At 40.5% G+C, this 22,868-nt stretch overlaps 1 pseudogene; it reads right to left on the reverse strand.

The window, feature by feature from the left end:
• Nucleotides 1-10,657: 10,657 nt before the first annotated feature.
• On the reverse strand, nucleotides 10,658-11,147 carry LOC139179619 (cytochrome c oxidase subunit 7A2, mitochondrial pseudogene; annotated as a pseudogene).
• Between the last annotated feature and the right edge of the window lie 11,721 nt (nucleotides 11,148-22,868).

Consider the following 22,868-nt stretch of genomic DNA (forward strand, 5'->3'; position numbering starts at 1 on the left):
TCCAGGGGGACTCCTGAGGCTCGATCCCGCCTTTGCGTATGTCGAGCCTCCTTCCTCATGACCTTTGCCACGGGTGGAGGTCCTCACGCCGGCTCCCCACAAGTCACCACATTTTTCAGTAGACAATATGAGAAAAAAAAATACTGAAAACAGTTATACATGATCAGGATTTCCTAAGACTGAATTAAATTTTGTTGGGTAAATGACTTATGGGAGTGACCTAAGACTTGGATTTGGTTTTTTTACTTTCTGTTTAGAAAAAAAGTTTTCTTGGGAAACATTTTTGATAAAAGATACATTTTAAATAATCTGAATTTGCCTTTAAATATTTTATTGTCACTTTGTTTTGTTTTGTTTTTTAATTTAAATTTATTTATTTTAATTGGAGGCTAATTACTTTACAATATTGTATTGGTTCTGCCACACATCAACATGAATCCACCACGGGTGTACACGTGTTCCCCATCCTGAACCCCCCTCCCACCTCCCTCCCCATACCATCGCTCCAAGTCATCCCAGTGCACCAGCCCCAAGCATCCTGTACTGGAACCTGGACTGGGATTCGTTTCTTATATGATATTATACGTTTCAATGCCATTCCCCCAAATCATCCCACCCTCTTCCTCTCCCACAGAGTCCAAAAGACTGTTCTATACATCTGAGTCTCTTTTGCTGTATCCCATACAGGGTTATCATTACCATCTTTCTAAATTCCATATATATGTGTTAGCATACTATACTGGTGTTTTCCTTTCTGACTTACTTCACTCTGTATAATAGGCTCCAGTTTCATCCACCTCATTAGAACTGATTCAAATGTATTCTTTTTAATGGCTGAGTAATACTCCATTGTGTACCACAGCTTTCTTATCCATTCATCTGCTGATGGACATCTAGGTTGCTTCCATGTCCTGGCTATTATAAACAGTGCTGTGATGAACACTGGGGTACATGTGTCTCTTTCAATTCTGGTTTCCTCGGTGTGTATGCCCAGTAGTGGGATTGCTGGGTCATAAGGCAGTTCTATTTCCAATTTTTTAAGGAATATCCACACTGTTCTCCATAGTGGCTGTACTAGTTTGCATTCCCACCAACAGTGTAAGAGTGTTCCCTTTTCTCCACACCCTCTCCAGCACTTATTGCTAGTAGACTTTTGGATAGCAGCCATTCTGACTGGCATGAAATGGTACCTCATGGTGGTTTTGATTTGCATTTCTCTGATAATGAGTGATGTTGAGCATCTTTTCATGTGTTTGTTATCCATTTGTATGTCTTCATTGGAGAAATGTCTGTTTAGTTCTTTGGCCCATTTTTTGATTGGGTCATTTATTTTTCTGGAATGGAGCTGCAGGAGTTGCTTGTATATTTTTGATATTAGTTGTTTATCAGTTGCTTCATTTGCTATTATTTTCTCCCATTCTGAAGGCTGTCTTTTCACCTTGCTTATAGTTTCCTTTGTTGTGCAGAAGCTTTTAATTTTAATTAGGTCCCATTTGTTTATTTTTGCTTTTATTTCCAATATTCTGGGAGGTGGGTCATAAGAGGGTCCTGCTGTGATTTATGTCGGAGAGTCTTTTGCCTATGTTCTCCTCTATGAGGTTTATAGTTTCTGGTCTTATGTTTAGATCTTTAATCCATTTTTAGTTTATTTTTGTGTATAGTGTTAGAAAGTGTTATAGTTTCATTCTTTTACAGGTGGTTGACCAGTTTTCCCAGCACCACTTGTTAAAGAGATTGTCTTTTCTCCATTGTATATTTTTGCCTCCTTTGTCAAAGATAAGGTGTCCATAGGTGTGTGGATTTATCTCTGGGCTTTCTATTTTGTTCCATTGATCTATATTTCTGTCTTTGTGCCAGTACCATACTGTCTTGATGACTGAGGCTTTGTAGTAGAGCCTGAAGTCAGGTAATTGATTCCTCCAGTTCCATTCTTCTTTCTCAAGATTGCCTTAGCTATTCGGGGTTTTTTGTATTTCCATACAAATTGTGAAATTATTTGTTCTAGCTCTGTGAAAAATACAGTTGGTAGCTTGATAGGGATTGTATTGAATCTATAGATTGCTTTGGGTAGTATACTCATTTTCACTATATTGATTCTTCCAATTCATGAACATGGTACACTTCTCCATCTATTAGTGTCCTCTTTGATTTCTTTCACCAGTGTTTTATAGTTTTCTAAAGAAAGGCAATTCCAAAGAATGCTCAAACTACCGCACAATTGCACTCATCTCACATGCTAGTAAAGTAATGCTCAAAATTCTCCAAGCCAGGCTTTAGCAATATGTGGACCGTGAACTTCCTGATGTTCAAGCTGGTTTTAGAAAAGGCAGAGGAACCAGAGATCAAATTGCAAACATCTGCTGGATCATAGAAAAAGCAAGAGAGTTCCAGAAAAACATCTATTTCTGCTTTATTGACTATGCCAAAGCCTTTGACTCTGTGGATCACAATAAACTGTGGAAAATTCTGAAAGAGATGGGAATACCAGACCACCTGACCTGCCTCTTGGGAAATTTGTAGGCAGGTCAGGAAGCAATAGTTAGAACTGGACATGGAACAACAGACTGGTTCCAAATAGGAAAAGGAGTTCGTCAAGGCTGTATATTGTCACCCTGTTTATTTAACTTATATGCAGAGTACATCATAAGAAACGCTGGACTGGAAGAAACACAAACTGGAATCAAGATTGCTGGGAGAAATATCAATAACCTCAGATATGCAGATGACACCACCCTTATGGCGGAAAGTGAAGAGGAACTCAAAAGCCTCTTGATGAAAGTGGAAGTGGAGAGTGAAAAAGTTGGCTTAAAGCTCAACATTCAGAAAATGAAGATCATGGCATCTGGTCCCACCACTTCATGGGAAATAGATGGGGAAACAGTAGAAACAGTGTCAGACTTTATTTTGGGGGGCTCCAAAATCACTGCAAATGGTGACTGCAGCCATGAAATTAAAAGACGCTTACTCCTTGGAAGGACAGTTATGACCAACCTAGATAGCATATTCAAAAGCAGAGACATTACTTTGCCAACAAAGGTTCGTCTAGTCAAGGCTATGGTTTTTCCTGTGGCCATGTATGGATGTGAGAGTTGGACTGTGAAGAAGGCTGAGCACTGAAGAATTGATGCTTTTGAACTGTGGTGTTGGAGAAGACTCTTGAGAGTCCCTTGGACTGCAAGGAGATCCAACCAGTCCATTCTGAAGGAGATCAGCCCTGGGATTTCTTTGGAAGGAATGATGCTAAAGCTGAAACTCCAGTACTTTGGCCACCTCATGCAAAGAGTTGACTCATTGGAAAAGACTCTGATGCTGAGAGCGATTGGGGGCAGGAGGAGAAGGGGACGACAGAGGATGAGATGGCTAGATGGCATCACTGACTCGATGGACGTGAGTCTGAGTGAACTCCGGGAGTTGGTGATGGACAGGGAGGCCTGGCGTGCTGTGATTCATGGGGTCGCAAAGAGTCGGACACGACTGAGCGACTGATCTGATCTGGTCTGATCTGATATATAGGTCTTTAGTTTCTTTAGGTAGATATATTCCTAAGTATTTTATTTTTTTCGTTGCAATGGTAATGGAATTGTTTCCATAATTTCTCTTTCTATTTCCTCATTATTAGTGTATAGGAATGCAAGGGATTTCTGTGTGTTGATTTTATATCCTGCAACTTTACTATACTCATTGATTAGCTCTAGTAATTTTCTGGTGGCATCTTTAGGATTTTCTATGTAGAGGATCATGTCATCTGAAAACAGTGAGAGATTTACTTCTTCTTTTCCAATTTGGATTCCTTTTATTTCTTTTTCTGCTCTGATTGCTGTGGCCAAAACTTCCAAAACTGTGTTGAATAGTAGTGGTGAAAGTGGGCACCCTTGTCTTGTTCCAGACTTTAGGGGAAATGCTTTCAATTTTTCACCATTGAGGATAATGTTTGCTGTGGGTTTATCATATATAGCTTTTATTATGTTGAGGTATCTATGGGGTCACACAGAGTCGGACATGACTGAAGCAACTTAGCAGCAGCAGCAGCAGCATTTTGAAGTATGTTCCTTCTATTCCTGCTTTCTGGAGAGTTTTTATCATAAATGATGTTGAATTTTGTCAAAGGCTTTCTCTGCATCTATTGAGATAATCATATGGCTTTTATTTTTCAATTTGTTAATGTGGTATATTACATTGATTGATTTGTGGATATTGAAGAATCCTTGCATCCCAGGGATAAAGCCCACTTGGTCATGGTGTATGATTTTTTAATGTGTTGTTGAATTCTGATTGCTAAAATTTTGTTAAGGATTTTTGCATCTATGTTCATCAGTGATATTGGCCTGTAGTTTTCTTTTATTGTGGCATCTTTGTCAAGTTTTGGTATTAGGGTGATGGTGGCCTCATAGAATGAGTTTGGAAGTTTACCTTCCTCTGCAATTTTCTGGAAGAGTTTGAGTAGAATAGGTGTTAGCTCTTCTCTAAATTTTTGGTAGAATTCAGCTGTGAAGCCGTCTGGACCTGGGCTTTTGTTTGCTGGAAGATTTCTGATTACAGTTTCAATTTCCGTGCTTGTGATGGATCTGTTAAGATTTTCTATTTCTTCCTGGTTCAGTTTTGGAAAGTTGTACTTTTCTAAGAATTTGTCCATTTCTTCCAAGTTGTCCATTTTATTGGCATATAATTGCTGATAGTAGTCTCTTATGATCCTTTGTATTTCTGTTTTGTCTGTTGTGATCTCTCCATTTTCATTTCTAATTTTATTGATTTGATTTTTCTCTCTTTGTTTCTTGATGAGTCTGGCTAATGGCTTGTCAATTTTATTTATCCTTTCAAAGAACCAGCTTTTGGCTTTGTTGATTTTTGCTGTGGTCTCTTTTGTTTCTTTTGCATTTATTTCTTCCCTAGTTTTTAAGATTCCTTTCCTTCTACTCACCCTGGGGTTCTTCATTTCTTCCTTTTCTTGTTGCTTTAGGTGTAGAGTTAGGTTCTTTATTTGAATTTTTTCTTGTTTCTTGAGGTATGCCTGTATTGCTATGAACTTTCTCCTTAGCACTGCTTTTACAGTATCCCACAGGTTTTGGGTTGTTGTGTTTTCATTTTCGTTCATTTCTATGCATATTTTGATTTCTTTTTTGATTTCTTCTGTGATTTGTTGGTTATTCAGCAGCGTGTTGTTCAGTCTCCATATGTTGCAATTTTTAATAGTTTTTCTCCTGTAATTGAGATCTAATCTTACTGCATTGTGGTCAGAAAAGATGCTTGGAACGATTTCAATTTTTTTTTAATTTACCAAGGCTAGATTTATGGCCCAAGATGTGATCTACCCTGGAGAAGGTTCCGTGCGCACTTGAGAAAAAGGTGAAATTCATTGTTTTGGGGTGAAATGTCCTATAGATATCATTTAGGTCTAATTGGTCTATTGTATCATTTAAAGTTTGTGTTTTCTTGTTAATTTTCTGTTTAGTTGATCTATCCATAGGTGTGAGTGGGGTATTAAAGTCTCCCACTATTATTGTTATTGTTAATTTCCCTTTTCATACTTGTTAGCATTTGTCTTACATATTGTGGTGCTCCTATGTTGGATGCATATATATTTATAATTGTTATATCTTCTTCTTGGATTGATCCTTTAATCATTATGTAGTGTCCTTTCTCTCTTTTCACAGCCTTTGTTTTAAAGTGTTTAAATATGATTTAGAAAATCATATTTTATCTGATGTGAGTATTGCTACTCCTGCTTTCTTTTGGTCTCTATTTGCATGGAATATCTTTTTCCAGCCCTTCACTTTCAGTCTGTATGTGTCCCCTGTTTTGAGGTGGGTCTCTTGTAGACAACATATATAGGGGTCTTGGTTTTGTATCCATTCAGCCAGTCTTTGTCTTTTGGTTGGGGCATTCAACCCATTTATGTTTAAGGTAATTATTGATAAGTATGATCCTGTTGCCATTTACCTTATAGTTTTGAGTTCGAGTTTATACACTCTTTTTGTGTTTCCTGTCTAGAGAAGATCCTTTAGCATTTGCTGGAGAGCTGGTTTGGTGGTGCTGAATTCTCTCAGCTTTTGCTTGTCTGTAAAACTTTTGATTTCTCCTTCATATTTGAATGAGATCCTTTCTGGGTACAGTAATCTGGGTTGTAGGTTATTTTCTTTTATCACTTTAAGTATATCCTGCCATTCCCTCCTGGCCTGAAGAGTTTCTATTGAAAGATCAGCTGTTATCCTTATGGGAATCCCCTTGTGTGTTATTTGTTGTTTTTCCCTTGCTGCTTTTAATACTTGTTATTTGTGTTTGATCTTTGTTAATTTGATTAATATGTGTCTTGGGGTGTTTTGTCTTGGGTTTATCCTGTTTGGGACTCTCTGGGTTTCTTGGACTTGGGTGATTATTTCCTTCCCCATTGTAGGGAAGTTTTCAACTATTATCTCCTCAAGTATTTTCTCATGGTCTTTTTGTCTTCTTCTGGGACTCCTATGATTCGAATATTGAGGCATTTAACATTGTCCTGTAGGTCTCTGAAGTTGTCCTTATTTCTTTTAATTCATTTTTATTTTTCCTCTCTGATTCATTTATTTCTACCATTCTATCTTCTAATTCACTAATCCTACCTTCTGCCTCTGTTATTCTACTATTTGTTGCCTCCAGAGTGTTTTTTTTTATCTCATTTATTGGATTATTCATTATATATTGACTCTTTTTTATTTCTTCTAGGTCCTTGTTAAACCTTTCTTGCATCTTTTCAATCCTTGTCTCCAGACTGTTTATCTGTGATTCCATTTTGGTTTCAAGATTTTGGATCATTTTCACTATCATTATTTGGAATTCTTTATCAGGTAGATTCCCTATCTCTTCCTCTTTTGTTTGGTTTGGTGGGCATTTACCCTGTTCCTTTACCTGCTGGGTATTCCTCTGTTCTTCATCTTGTTTATATTGCTGTGTTTGGGGTGGCCTTTCTGTATTCTGGCAATTTGTGGAGTTCTCTTTATTGTGGAGTTTCCTTGCCATGGGTGGGGTTGTATGGGTGGCTTGTCAAGGTTTCTTGGTTAGGGAAGCTTGTGTCGGTGTTCTGGTGGGTGGAGCTGGATTTCTTTTCTCTGGAGTGCAATGAAGTGTCCAGTAACGAGTTATGAGATGTCAATGAGTTTGGAGTAACTTTGGGCAGCCTGTATATTGAAGCTCAGGGCTGTGTTCCTGTGTTGCTGGAGAATTTGTGTGGTATGTCTTGCTCTGGAACTTGTTGGCCCTTGGGTGGTGCTTGGCTTCAGTGTACATATGGAGGCGTTTGATGAGCTCCTGTCAATTAATGTTCCCTGGAGTCAGGAGTTCTCTGGTGGTCTCAGGATTTGTACTTAAGCTCCTGCTTCTGGTTTTCAGTCTTATTTTTACAGTAGTCTCAAGACTTCTCCGTCTCCTTTTGAAGACACTGGGCTGCTTTTCTCAGTGCCTGATGTCCTCTGCCGGCATTCAGAAGTTGTTTTGTGGAATTTACTCAGCGTTTAAATGTTCTTTTGATGAATTTGTGGGGGAGAAAGTGCTCTCCTGTCCTATTCCTCTGCCATCTTAGGATTGCCCCCTTTATTGTCACTTTGGTGAAGTTTCACAGTGACCTGTGGTCGGTTGTATTTTAAAATGTTACTTGGTGTTCCTTTGACAAGTCTTCCCAAATCAAACTATAATAAAGTTCCTTTGACCTCTAGCTAACTTTGGGATGCTTCAAAGTTCCCCTGAGGAACTCCAAAGGGAAATATTAAACTAATCATGTTTATTTGGTATGTTTGGTTTAAGGGAAGTGTTGTCAAATGAATCATAAACTTTGTTATATAATATGGTAAATGGTACAGATATTCTAAAGATTATAGGGAGTTCCTAAAAATCTGATATGTCTTGGTAAAATATTATCAGTCATAATTTTAGTTATCCGAAAATGTTACGTGTCACAGCAGTAATCAGATTAAAATTTGTCTTTTTTAAAGCCTTTTGTTAATGCAGACAGTTATGGTTTTACTCTAATGCCTTTACAAAATGTCTCATCTTCAAGATTTATAAAAAAGACTTTACAAGTTTCTGACTTTCAAAATATAATACTGAACTGAATAAAAACTTGAAGAATTCTCATGGGAAACCTGACGACTTCATAAAGCTGTTAACAAAAAGGATTATTTATATGAAACCTAAGTAAACTGGTAAATATGGTTGTAATTTTTATAGATTTCAAGGATTACTGGCTTAAATTTATGTTTTCCAGGTGAAAGAAAAACTTCTCCAATTAATTATGACTTCCAATAGTTTGGTAGATTATACCTTTTGGAACATGTATCTTTTTCTCTCTACCTGGTCAATTCTGCCAGTAACACACACTCATCTCAAAGATTAGGCTTATGCATAAGTATTCATGGCCAGTGCAATGAAACTGTAGATAGCTCATTAAATCAGCTATGGCTCCTTTGGTCACTTGATTATTGAAACTGGATTACAACTACTTATACTGATCATCTAATCATTATTTACATTTATTCTTTGTTTTCATATTGTGCTTTGTGTCTCCCTACCACACTGTGTCTTTGTCTACATTATTTATATCCAGTTTAATTTATAAGATTGTTGTCTCTTGCAGTAACCAATGTGTAATCAGGCCTCCAACAAAACTTCTATGGCTAAACATTTTAAGAAACTCACATTTGTAATATAAAATATTTGTATTTTATAGTATAAAATACTCTGATTCTAGGTATGGGAAGAAGCAACAAGGGAAAATGTCTCCTGGATTATAGTTAGAATCCAGAGAATTTTTAATTGTTGATGGGGCCTGATCTAAAACTTAACACCTGGAATGGCATATCAAGAAATTGTGACTGAACTGGGATGAGCCATCTAGTAATGTGGGACAAAAGTTAATGATGAAATGTTTCCCAGATAATGCTCATTCATGACCAAGAGGGGAAGACTTGAAGAATGGAATCAGCAATTGCAGCCCTTCAATGTGAGCCAGTGAACCCCAAGGAAGGTGAATACATGCCACTTATCAGTCCATAGACTGCAAGCATTCCAGCCACTCCCTATGGTGAACCCTGAGGAAACTCTGAGAGTGCAGGACTGCAGGCCCCAGATGGGTGAGGTACATACCAAGGAAATAATTTTAATGAGCCCTGACTTTTGCATCTCCCCATACATAGAAGCTATGTATTCCCTGGTGGCTCAGCTGGTAAAGAATCTGGCTGCAATGCAGCAGACCTGGGTTTGATCCCTGGATTGGGAAGATCCCCTGGAAAAGGGAACAGCTATCCACTCCAGTATTCTGGGCTGGAAAATTCCATGGACTGTATAGTCCATGGGGTCACAAAGAGTTGGACACAACTGAGCAACTTTCACTTCATACATAGAAAAGGTCTAAATTTCTTAATTTGAGATGCTGTCTCATGTATTTGAAGTTCAGCTTTTCTAATTCTATCAGTGTGAAATAAACACTTTCCAAAAAAATTAAAAAATTAAAGACAAATCTCAACATTTGAAACGCTGGCAATGAGGGCAGACACTCCCTGAAAGATTCATCTGACTAAGCAGAAATATCGTCACCCCCTTTTCCCACAAGATTGTGGAAGGGACTTTGACAGTGGGGAATTGTTGCACAGAAAAAGCCAAATTCCTACATTTTGGAAACGGTTTCTTTGACTTGCTTTTCATTGCTTTTGCTACTATAATCATACAGAATGGCCTGCCTCAGAGAATCCTGCCCCTCTGTCTGACTGTTAAATTAAGTGCCCTTGTTCAGAACTCTGTTCACCTGTAGATGGCAGGAAGGAAGAAATTAATTCATCTCTGCCTGAGGCTTGCCATTCTAGGAGATGTTTACAAGATGAATGGTCTTTTTACTTTGATTCCTCACCTCCCGCCACATCTCTGATCTATTAAAAAAAAACCAGCATCCAGATCAGATAAGATGGTTATTTTGGGGTACTAGCCTGCCATCTTCTCGGTCAGCTGGCTCCTCAATTATAGTCTATTCCTTGCCTTAACCCCTCATCTCTCAGATTCACTGGCCTGTCGTGCAGTGAGCAGAGCAAGCTTGGACTCAGTAACAATACACTGAATAATCAATATAGAGATCTTCCAAGAAAATAAACTGGTGATCCACTTTCCAAATCATGTTGGGAAAAGAACCCCAGGTAACAAGTGAAAATGCACGCCAGTGCATAATATTCTTTCACTAATTTTTAATGTTTTAATGCTGTTTTCCAACAGCATTGAAGTAGCTGAAAATTATGGAGAACATGACAAGTAAGTATGATAAAACTTACATTATTTTAAGCTTAAGTATTTCATTTATACCCAAGTGAAAGTCACTCAGTCAGGTCCGACTCTTTGCAACCCCATGGACTATACAGTCCCTAGAATTCTCCAGGCCAGAATACTGGAGTGGGTAGCCATTCCGTTCTCCAGGATTTATACCCAAGGCAGAGTTTATTATAATTTTACTTTACTGCCTTTAATAAAAGTAAAGTCATTAATAAAGTTTTAAGAATTTACTTGTTAGCTTATCTCCTTTTCAGCTGAAAGACTTGCTGTGTTTTACAATTTGTCATGATCTATGATGATTTTAAATAATTTTGAGTGATTCAGCTTACTAAAAACTCATTCAAAGGACCTCACTGTAGTTATTATTGTTAAATAAAAGGTTAAGACCATATTAGAATTGGTTAAGATTTAAATAAGCAAAGTTCATGCATCAGTTGTCTTTTGTTGTGGTTTTTTTCTTTTTCTTTTTTTTTCATGGTAAAGACTGCTTTATTGGTGGCAGTTAGTACAAGCCAATAAATACTGATCTCCAAAGAATTCAGTTATATATCAGATTACTGGCCCACAGAGAGCTGAATGGAATTGAACCAACTCATTGCTGGGAGGATAAACTGAAGTCAATCCTGCTTCTTGGGAAATGAAGCCACAGCCAGCTCATATATGGCATATGCCATTCCACCAACTATAAGAACCATGGTGGCTCTATACAGGAAGGCATCAGCTATCCCATTCTTCAGATACACTGGAATTCCATTATCTTCCTGGAACAGCTTTTGTTTCTTTGGAAACTTATTTTCAAACTGCCTGCCTGAAGCAGTACTTATGGTCCTTTTAGTAATCTGATGGAGAGCAAGAAAATTCTGTAGCATCTTGGCTCAGTTACTGCTCACCAACCATGACAACTGACCACTAGGAACCCATGCATCAGATTTAGAAGCAACAGCACAATGGTGTTCTCTTTTAATTAAAAAAAAATTTTTTTTACAAAGGTATTTTTTTCATATATGAACATTGATGCTTGCTTTCATACATTTACAGTTTATTTTTCTTTTTTGTGTACTTTCTAATTCAGATATATTCAGATGTTTTCCTATGTCTTACATTCATCACCTATACTTTCAAGGCTCATTTCATTTGTTGTAAGAAAGGAGATAGGCCTTGTACTGCGCATGTGGCTTTATATAATATCAGAATTGATTTTTGTATATCTTTGTTAACACCACTATATTGAAAATATCATCCAGTAATGACAAGTTACATATATAACCACATCTCACTGCAGCACAATGATTTTATTTCCTCATAGTGTATTTCTTCATTTGATATTTTGTATCTATGTATTTATTGGCTATATGTATATTAGACATGAGATTATTCTGTCAGTCGTTGAATTTGAAAGTGAGGAAGTATTTTTCTTGTTACATTCTCAGTAGTTACAGGTCTAACATAATTACCTAGGAGCACTTTAAATTCTTTTTGAGTTTTATTACACAATAAGGGCCATAATTAGCTGTATTCTTAGGTGTGTTGTTGTTGTTCAGTCAATAGTTATATCTCACTCTCTGCAATCCCATGAACTGCAGCACACCAGGCTTCTTTGTCCTTGCTTATCTCCCAGAGTTTACTCCAACTCATGTCCATTTAGTTAGTATTGCCATCCAACCATCTTATCCTCTCTTGCCTTCTTCTCCTCCAGCCTTCAGTCTTTCCCAGCATGAGGGTCTTTTCCATTATGGCGCTTCACATCAGGTGACGCAAGTATTAGAGCTTCAACTTCAGCATTATTCCTTCCAATGAATCTTCAGCGTTGATTTCCTTTAGGATTGACTGGTTTGATCTCCTTCTAGTCCTAGGGACTCTCAAGAGTCTTCTCTAGCTCCACAGTTTGAAAGCCACAGTTCTTTGGCACTCAGCCATCTTTATGGTGCAAATGTCACATCCATACATGACTCCTGGAAAAACCACAGGTTTGACTATTTGGATCTTTGTTGGCAAAGTTATGTCTCTGCTTTTTAATTTGCTGTCTAGGTTTGTCATAGCTTTCAAAGAGCAAATGTCAAAGAGAAAATGTTTATTCATTTCATGGCTGCAGTCACCATCTGCAGTGATTTCGGAGCCCAAGAAATAAAAAGTCTGTCACTGTCCATTTTTTCCCCCATCTATTTCCCATAAAGCGTTGGGACCAGATGCTATGATCTTAGTTTTTTGAATGTTGCATTTTAAGCCAGCTTTTACCCTCTCTTCTTTCAACTTCATCAAGAGGATCTTTAGTTTCCCTTCATTTTCTGCCTTTGACTGTGTGGATCACAATAAACTGTGGAAAATTCTGAAAGAGATGGGAATACCAGACCACCTGACCTGCCTCTTGAGAAATCTATATGCAGGTCAGCAAGCAACAGTTAGAACTGGACATGGAACAACAGGCTGATTCCAAATAGGAAAAGGAGTATGTCAAGGCTATATATTGTCACCCTGGTTATTTAACTTCTATGCAGAGTACATCATGAGAAATGCTGGGCTGGAAGAAGCACAAGCTGGAATCAAGATTGCCAGGAGAAATATCAATAACCTCAGATATGCAGATGACACCACCTTTATGGCAGAAAGTGAAGAGGAACTCAAAAGCCTCTTGATGAAAATGAAAGAGGAGAGTGAAAAAGTTGGCTTAAAGCTCAACATTCAGAAAACGAAGATTGTGGCATCTGGTCCCATCACTCCATGGCAAATAGATGGGGAAACAGTGAAAACAGTGTCAGACTTTATTTTGGGGGGCTCCAAAATCACTGCAGATGGTGATTGCAGGCATGAAATTAAAAGATGCTTACTCCTTGGAAGGAAAGTTATGACCAACCTAGATAGCATATTGAAAAGCAGAGACATTTCTTTGCCAACAAATGTCTGTCTAGTCAAGGCTATGGTTTTTCCAGTGGTCATGTATGGATGTGAGAGTTGGACTGTGAAGAAAGCTGAGCACCAAAGAATTGATGCTTTTGAACTGTGGTGTTGGAGAAGACTCTTGAGAGTCCCTTGGACTGCAAGGAGATCCAACCCATCCATCCTAAAGGAGATCAGTCCTGGTGTTCTTTGGAAGGACTGATGCTGAAATTGAAATTCCAATACTTTGGCCACCTCATGCGAAGAGTTGACTCATTGGAAAAGACCCTGATGCTGGGAGGGGATGGGGGCAGAAGGAGAAGGGAACGCTGGATGGCATCACCTACTCGATGGACATGAGTTTGGGCAAACTCCGGGAGATGATGATGGACAGGGAGGCTTGGTGTGCTGCAGTTCATGGGGTCACAAAGAGTCGGACACGACTGAGTGACTGAACTGAACTGAACTGAACTTCTTAATCTCTACTACTTGTTAGGTCCATACTGTTTCTGTCATTTAATGTGCCCATCTTTTCATGAAATGTTCCCTTGGTATCTCTAATTTTCTTGTAGAGATCTCTAGTCTTTCTCATTCTTTTGTTTTCCTCTATTTCTTTGAGGAAATTAAGGTTTCCCTTAAGAAAGCTTTCTTCTCTCTCTTTGCTACACTTTGGAACTCTGCATTCAGTTGGATATAAGTTTCCCCTTCTGCTTTTCCTTTCACATCTCTTCTTTCTCAGCTATTTGTAAGACCTCCTCAGACAACCATTTTGCCTTCTTGCATTTCTGTTTCTTGGGGATGGTTTTGGTCACCACCTTCTGGACAATGTTGAGAACCTCAAACAGTACTTCAGGCACTCTATCAGATCTAATCCCTTAAATCTATTTGTCAATTCCACTGTAAAATCATAAGGGATTTGACTTAGATCATATCTGAATTGCCTAGTGGTTTTCCCTACTTTCTTCAATTTAAGTCTAAATTTTGCGATAAAGAGTTCATGATCTGAGCCATAGTCAGCTCCCCATCTTGTTTTACTGACTATATAGAGTTTCTTCATCTTCTTCAAAAGAATATAATCAACCTGATTTCAGTATTGATCATCTAATGATGTCCACTCAGAAGAATTATACAAAAAAGATCTTAATGACTCAGAAAACCATGATGGTGTCATCACTCACCTAGAGCCAGATATTCTGGAATGCAAAGTCAAGTGGGCCTTAGGAAGCATCACCATGAAGAAAGCTAGGGGAGGTAATGGAATTCCAGCTAAGCTATTTCAAATCCTAAAAGATGAGGCTGCAAAAGTGCTGCACTCAATATGCCAGAAAATTTAGAAAACCCAGGACTGGCCACAGCACTAGAGAAGGTCAGGTTTCATTTCAACCCCAAAGAGTGCTCACACTGCCACAAAATTGCTCTCATTTCATATGTTAGCAAGGTAATGCTCAAAATTCTCCAAGCTAGGCTTCAATAATATACAAACCAAGAACTTCAGATGTTCAAGTTGCATTTAGAAAATGCAGAGGAACCACAGATCAAATTGCCAACATTTCAGATAACATCTACTGCTTCATTGGCTACACAAAAGCCTTTGACTGTGCGAATCACAATAAACTGTGGAAAATTGTTAAAGAGATGGGAAGACCAGACCATCTTACCTGCCTCCTGAGTAAAATGTATGAAGATAAAGAAGCAACAGTTAGAACTGGACATGGAACAATGGACTGGTTGCAAACTGAGAAAGGAGTATGTCAAGGCTTGTGTTGGAGAAAGTAATGGCACCCCACTCCAGTACTCTTGTCTGGGAAATCCCATGGATGGAGGAGCCTGGTGGGCCGCAGTCCATGAGGTCGCTAAGAGTTGGACACGACTGAGCGACTTCACTTTCACTTTTCACTTTATGCATTGGAGAAGGAAATGGCAACCCACTCCAGTGTCCTTGCCTGAAGAATCCCAGGGACGGGGGAGCCTGGTGGGCTGCCGTCTATGGGGTCGCACAGAGTCGGACACGACTGAAGCGACTTAGCAGCAAGGCTTGTGTATTCTCACCTTGCTTATTTAACTTATGTGCAGAATACAACATGCAAAATGCCAGGGTGGATGAAGCACAAGTTGGAATCAAGATTGCTGGGAGAAATATCAATAACCTCAAATATGCAGATGACACCTCCCTTACTGCAGAAAGAGAAGAGAAACTAAAGAGCCTCTTGTTGAAAGTGAAAGACGGGAGTGAAAAAAGCTGGCTAAAAGCTCAACATTCAATAAATGAAGATCATGGCATCCGGTCCCATCGCTTCATGGCACACAGATGGGGAAACAGTGGAAACAGTGGCTGACTTTATTTTTCTGGGCTCCAAAATCACTGCAGATGGTGATTGCAGCCATGACATTAAAAAATGATTGCTCCTTGGAAGAAAAGCTATGACCAACCTAGACAGAATATTTAAAAGCAGAGATGTTACCCTGCCAACAAAAGTCCATCTAGTCAAAGCTATTGTATTTCCATTAGTCCTATATGGATGTGAGATTTGGACCATAAAGAAAGCTGAGCATGAAAGAATTGATGCTTTTGAACTCTAGTGTTGGAGAAGACTCTTGAGAGTCCCTTGGACAGTGAAGAGATCCAACCAGTCAATCGTAAATGAAATTAATCCTGAATATTTATTGGAAGAACTGATGCTGAAGCTGAAGCTCCAATACTCTGGTCACCTGATGCAGAGAACTGACTCATTGTAAAAGACCTTGATGCTGGGAAAGATGGAAGGAAGGAGGAAGAGGATGACTGACGATGAGATGGTTGGATGGCATCACTGACTCCATGGACATGAGTTTGAGCAACCTCTGGGAGTTAGTGATGGACCAACTCAGGGAAACCTGGTGTTTTGCCGTACATGGGGTTGAACAGACTGAGCAACTGAACTGAACTGAACTGAACTGAAGCCCCTTGAGCAGGAATCTTAAAGTTGTTGTTACAGGACGTGACCGCAAGGTGGCGGCATGTCTCCATGCCTGACTGGGTCCTTGGGCAAGCAGAGCCTTTTGCTAGAACTGCCAATTAGAGTCAGTGAACCAGGAGAAACACCCAAGGCTTGTGTCTCATTACTTCTTCTCCCTTACCCTTGAGTCCCAGGACTCATCCGAACTCCTGCAAAACCACACTGCCAAAGGTACGATAATCCATAACTGAGGTCATACTAAGAAAGGTGCCAGTGTTGAAATCCTCAGTCCAAGGGACACATGGAGCCCAGGGTGTTTGGAAATCTCTTGCAGACCAGAGGTTCCACTGCATTTGAGTGCAGTTCGCTTGGATTTCCTCGAGGAAGGCCAGCCAATATCCAGACTTTGGTGGGCTCAAGGAGACGGCACGAGCCACTCCAGGTCCATCTGGGGTCACACTAGCATCCACATGCTGCAGGCTCCCTCAGCATTCCACATTCCAGCCTTGGGGCCCCCATCTCTCGGGCTCCAGGATGCGACTCCGCTCACGTCAGAGTGGCTTGAGGGAAAGAAAGTCTGAAATTTTTTCCTTGTTTGTCCTATAATTGGAACTGGGCTGTACACGTTAGTCACAATCTTGGGGGCTGTGTTTTTTTTTTGTTTGTTTGGTTGGTTGGTTGATTTTTTGCCTTCTTTCTTGTTTTTCATCTACAGCAACAAGATTTACATGTAGATAGAAACATACATTCTTCTTGGCTTCTTTTTCCAGATGGGTTGCTATGGAGTGTTGAGTAGAATTTCTTGTGTTACATACTGGGTTTCTTTGCTGTTTTGCTTTGTTTTGTTTTTATACTAGTGAGCACATGTTAGTCTGAACCAGTTCATTTCACCCTGCCACCCACCTTTCTTTTTTTGGTAAACATAGGTGTTTCTTCTCATTCTCTGAGGCTGTTTCTCTTTGCTAAACAGTTCATTTGTATCCGTTCATAGGGATACTGAATATTTTCCCTGTGTCTAATGCAATCTGTATTTGTTCCTAAAAGAAATCTCCTTTTCTATTCTGACCCATTGTTTTGTTTTGCTTTGTTTTGACCAGGGGAGGTTGTTTGTATTTCCAAAATGTAGCTGCATGTGCTGTTTGTGTGTTTTGGAGACAAATCCCTTGTGGGTGTCTTCGTCTGTTACTATTTTTCCTATTCTGAGGGTTGTCTTTTAGGGTTTCCTTTTCTGTGCAAATGGCTTTAAGGGTAATTAGGTCGTGTTTTCTTATTTCTGATTTATTTTCATTATTCTTAGAGGTCCATGAAAATGTTCCTTAATGCGATTTAAGGCAAAGCATGTTCTTCCAATATGCATGCATGCATGCTTAGTCACTTCAGTCCTGTTTGATCCTGTGGGACCCCATATGCTGTAGCCTGCCAGGCTCCTCTGTAGTATTCCAGGGAAGAATACTGAAGTGGGTTGCCATGGCCTCCTCTAGTGCATCTTCCCCACCCAGGAATCGAACCCTTGTCTCTTATGTCTCCTGCATCGTCAGACAGGTTCTTAGCATAGAATGTGACCTGAGATACTCCCGTCCTTTGTGATATATTCCTCAAGGTTTCCTACGATCCCTGCCTACACTTGACACTTTTAATTATTTGTCGTTGCTTTTGGTATATGGTGTGAGGAAATCTTCCCATCTCATTCTCAGCTACATTGTTTAAGGAACCTCTGCACTGCCCTCCATCAGGGCTCTTACCCTTTACATCCTCAACTGCGGTGGAGGAGGATTCCCTTGTGTCCACAGCCCTCCACAACTTACTGTCTGGGGAGGTTTTGACAGTGACCATTCTGATGTGTGCAAGGTGATACCTGGTGGTGGTTCTGATTTCCATTTATCTAATACTTAACGGTGTTGACAACTTTTCATGAGACTTGTTTAAAATGGCATGATTGAAACTAGCCTTTTGAAATCAGCTTCTTTAAGGTCTGCCCAGGTTTAAAATCGTTTTGGCTGACCAGCCCTAGGACATTGCCTGAGGGGAGGTTTTTCTCACTGACGCCCAGTGGGCTTTGGGAGTATTGAGTGCCCGTGAGCATAGCTTTGCAAGTGGTTTTATGGCAAAAAAAAAAACAGAAGGTGACAGCATGTCTTCAGGCCCCACTCTTGTTGTTTACTGCTGCAATTTCATTATTATTGTGTACGGGTGTAGGATTCTTTTGTGATGTTTGTTTCTGGTGTACAAGAACTTGATTCGGTTCCACCCAGACTTTCATTAGTTTTGGGGAGATATTTTTCTTTACGATGATTACAAGGTGTCCTTAACTTTTCCTAGGTATTCAGTATGTTTGTGTAGCTTGTCTATTTGAAATAGATTCATCTGTAGATGTTTATTCCAACCTCTTAATTGCTCCCTGTGCCCTCATATTTTCTTTCTGAGAATCAGAAGTTATTTAAGTTTCTGAGTCTGTTTCTTTGTGTAAAGTAGTTCCTTTGTGTGAATTTTTAGATCCACCAGTTCTGGACATCTTGTGATATGTGTGTTTCTGTTTCTGACTCAGTTCCCTTAGTATCCCGATCTCTTCCATCCATGCTGAGGCTGCTTTCACTATTCTGCTCTGTTTTCTATAATAGCAGATTGCAGTGGAGAGGTGAGCTACTTAGACCTCATTTTTTTGCCCTGACACACTTGATTTCATTCCAATGTCTTGGCTCTTGTAAATCGTGCTGCCCTGAAAACAAGGGTGCATGTGTCATCTCTAATTCACATTTTCTCTGGATCTACCCCAGGAGTGGGAGAGTGGGATTCACCAGTCACATGGTTCCCCTATGCTTAGTTTTGTCCTTTTTTTTTTTAAGGAAACTCATGCCTCTACCCATACTTCCTATACCCATTTACATCCCAACAAGGAGAAAAGGAGGATTCCTTTTTCCCTAAGCCCCCTGCAGGACTTCCTTTTAATAGACCTTTTTGATGCGGGTCATTCTGAGCCACGTGAGGTGATTCCTCGTGGTGGTTTTGATTGGCATTGTTTTATGAGTTCGTGATGTGGAGTATCTTCAGGTGCTTCTGGACCTTAGACAGTCTAAGTACTACTGACCTCTTGAAATTGGCTTCTTGAAATTAAGCCCCAATTTGAAATCTTTTAGGATGATTTTCTTAGGGACATTACTTGACGGCAGGTGTCATTTACAACTGCACAGGCCATTTGATACCAAGGGAAATTTCCATGCAAAGATGGGCACAATAAAGGACAGAAACAGTATGGACCTAACAGAAGCAGATGATGTTAAGAAGAGGTGGCAAGAATTCACAGAAGAACTATACAAAGAAGATCTTAATGACCCGGATAAGCAGAATGGTGTGATCGTTCACCTAGAGCCAGACATCCTGGAGTTCAGAGTCAGGGGGGGTTAGGAAGCACCACTACAAACAATGCTAGTGTAACTGGTGGAATTCCAGCCGAGCTATTTGAAATCCTTAAACATGATGCTGTGAAAGTGTTGAACTCAATATGCCAGCAAATTTGGAAAATTCTCAGTGGCCACAGGACTGGAAAAGCTCAGGTTTCATTCCACTCCCAAAGAAGGGCAATGCCAAAGAATGTTCAAACTCCCAAATAATTGCATTGATGTCACAGGCTAGCAAAGTAATGCTCAAACTTCTCCAAGCTAGGCTTCAACAGTACAGGAACTGAGAACTCCCAGATGTTCAAGGTGGATTTAGAAAAGGCAGCGGAACCAGAGATCAAATTGCCAACATCCATTGGATCATAGAAAAAGCAAGAGAACTCCAGAAAAACCTTTGCTTCTGCCTCATGGACTACACTAAAGTCATTCACTGCTTGAATCACAAAAAAACTAGGTAAAACTGTTAAAGATTTGGGCATACCTGGCCACGTTACCTGCCTCCTGAAAAATGCAGATGCAGATCACGAAGCAACAGTTAGACCTGGACATGCAACAGCAGACTGGTTGCAAGTTGGGAAAGGAGTATGTCAAGGGGGTGCATTTTCACCTTGGTTATTTAATTTATATGCAAAATACATCATGTGAAATGTCAGGGTGGATGAAGCACAGCTGGAATTAAGACTGCCATGAGAAATTATATCAATACCTCAGATTTGCACATGACATCACCCTTATGACAGACAGTGAAGAGCAACTAAACAGCCTCTTGTTGAAGTGAAGGAGGAGGGAGAAAAAGCTGGCCTAAAGTTCAACATTCAAAAAATGAAGATCATGGCATCCAGTCCCATCACTTCTTGGCAAAGAAATGGGGAAACAATGGAAACAGTGACAGACTTTATTTTCTTGGACTCCAAAATCACTGCACATGGTGATTGCAGACATGAAATTAAAAGACGCTTGCTCCTTGGAAGAAGAGCTATGACCAACCTAGACAACATATTAAAAAGCAGAAATCTCTGCTGACAAACGTCCGTCTAATCAAAGTTTTTCAGGAAGGTTTTTCAAAGGTTTTACAGGAGTTGTGTATGGATGTGAGATTTGGACCATAAAGAAAGCTGAGTGCCAAATAATTGATGCTTTTGAACTGTAATATTGGACAAAATTCTTGAGAGTTCCTTGGACAGCAAGGAGATCCAACCTTCCATCCTACAAGAGATCAGTCCTGAATATTCCTTCCAAAGAATATTCACAACTGATGATGACGCTGAGGCTCCAATACTCTGGCCACCTGATGCAGAGAACTGACTCTTGGAAAAGACCTTGCTGCTGGGAAAGATCCAAGGCAGAAGGAAAAGTGGATGACAGGGGATGAGATGGTTGGATGGCATCACCAACTTGATGGATGTGAGTCTGAGTGAGCTCTGGGAGTTGGTGATGGACCATCTCAGGGAAGCCTGGTGTGCTGCAGTCCGTGGTGTCGCAAAGAGTCGGGCACAACTGAGCCACTGAACTGCACTGAACTGAGGCCTTTTGACCGGTAAGAGCCATTGAGCAGGAATCTTAAAGTAGTTGTTAGAGGACGTGACCACAAGGCGGTGGCACGTCTTCATGCCTGACTCTGGGTCCTTGGGCAAGCAGAGCTTTTTGCGAGTACTGCCAATGAGAGTCAGTGAACCAGGAGAAACACCCAAGGCTTGTGTCTCATTACTTCTTCCCCCTTAGCCTTGAGTCCCAGGACTCACCCGAACTCCTGCAAAACCACACTGCCAAAAGTGGGATAATCCATAGCTGAGGTCATACTAAGAAAGGTGCCGGTGTTGAAATCCTCAGTCCCAGGGACACATGGAGCCCAGGGTGTTTGGAAATCTATTACAGACCAGAGGTTCCACTGCATTTGAGTGCAGTTCGCTAGGATTTCCTCGAGGAAGGCCAGCCAATATCCAGACTTTGGTGGGCTCAAGGAGACAGCATGGCACGAGCCACTCCAGGTCCATCTGGGGTCACACTGGCATCCACATGCTGCAGGCTCCCTCAGCATTCCACATTCCAGCCTTGGGGCCCCCGTCTCTCAGGCTCCAGGGATGCGACTCCGCTCACATTAGAGTGGCTTGAGTGAAAGAAATTCTGCATTTTTTCCCTTTTTTCTTCTATATTTGGGACTTGGATGTACAGGTTAATCACAAGCTTGGGCACTGTTTTGTGTGGGCTGTTTTTTGGGAGTTTTTTGCCTTTTTTCTTGTTTTTCATCCACAGCAATTTGGTTCACTTAGAGATAGAAACAAAGGTTCTTCTTCAGCTTCTTTTTCCAGATGGTTGCTATGGAAGGTTGAGTAGGGTATCTTGTGTTACATACTGGTTTTCTTTGGGTTCTTTCTCTGATACTAGTGAGCACATGTTAGTCTGATCCAGTTCATTTCACCTTCCACCTCACCTTTCTTTTTTTGGTCAACATAGGTTTTTCTTCTCATTCTCTGAGGCTGTTACTCTTTGCTAAAGAAGTTCATTTGTATCCATTCATAGGGATGTTGAACATTTTCCACATGTCTAATGCAATCTGTATTAGTTCTGCTGCTGCTGCTACTGCTGCGAAGTCGCTTCAGTCGTGTCTGAGTCTGTGTGACCCCATAGACGGCAGCCCACCAGGCTCCCCCGTCCCTGGGATTCTCCAGACAAGAACACTGGAGTGGGTTGCCATTTCCTTCTCCAATGCATGAAAGTGAAGAGTGAAAGTGAAGTCGCTCAGTCGTGTCCGACTCTTCGAGACCCCACGGACTGCAGCCCACCAGGCTCCTCCGTCCATGGGATTTTCCAGGCAAGAGTACTGGAGTGGGGTGCCATTGCCTTCTCCAATCCATAGCTAGGTCACACTAAGAAAGGTGCCAGTGTTGAAATCCTCAGTCCAAGGGACACATGGAGCCCAGGGTGTTTGGAAATCTATTACAGACCAGAGGTTCCACTGCATTTGGGTGCAGTTCGCTAGGATTTCCTCGAGGAAGGCCAGCCAATATCCAGACTTTGGTGGGCTCAAGGAGACAGCACGAGCCACTCCAGGTCCATCTGGGGTCACACTGGCATCCACATGCTGCAGGCTCCCTCAGCATTCCGCATTCCAGCCTTGGGGCCCCCATCTCTCAGGCTCCAGGGATGCGACTCCGCTCACGTTAGAGTGGCTTGAGGGAAAGAAATTCTGCATTTTTTCCCTTTTTTCTTCTATATTTGGGACTTGGATGTACAGGTTAATCACAAGCTTGGGCGCTGTTTTGTGTGGGCTGTTTTTTGGGAGTTTTTTGCCTTTTTTCTTGTTTTTCATCTACAGCAATTTGGTTCACTTAGAGATAGAAACAAAGGTTCTTCTTCAGCTTCTTTTTCCAGGTGGTTGCTATGG

This window comes from Bos indicus, chromosome 25, assembly GCF_029378745.1.
Source record: "Bos indicus isolate NIAB-ARS_2022 breed Sahiwal x Tharparkar chromosome 25, NIAB-ARS_B.indTharparkar_mat_pri_1.0, whole genome shotgun sequence".
Lineage (NCBI taxonomy): Eukaryota > Metazoa > Chordata > Mammalia > Artiodactyla > Bovidae > Bos > Bos indicus.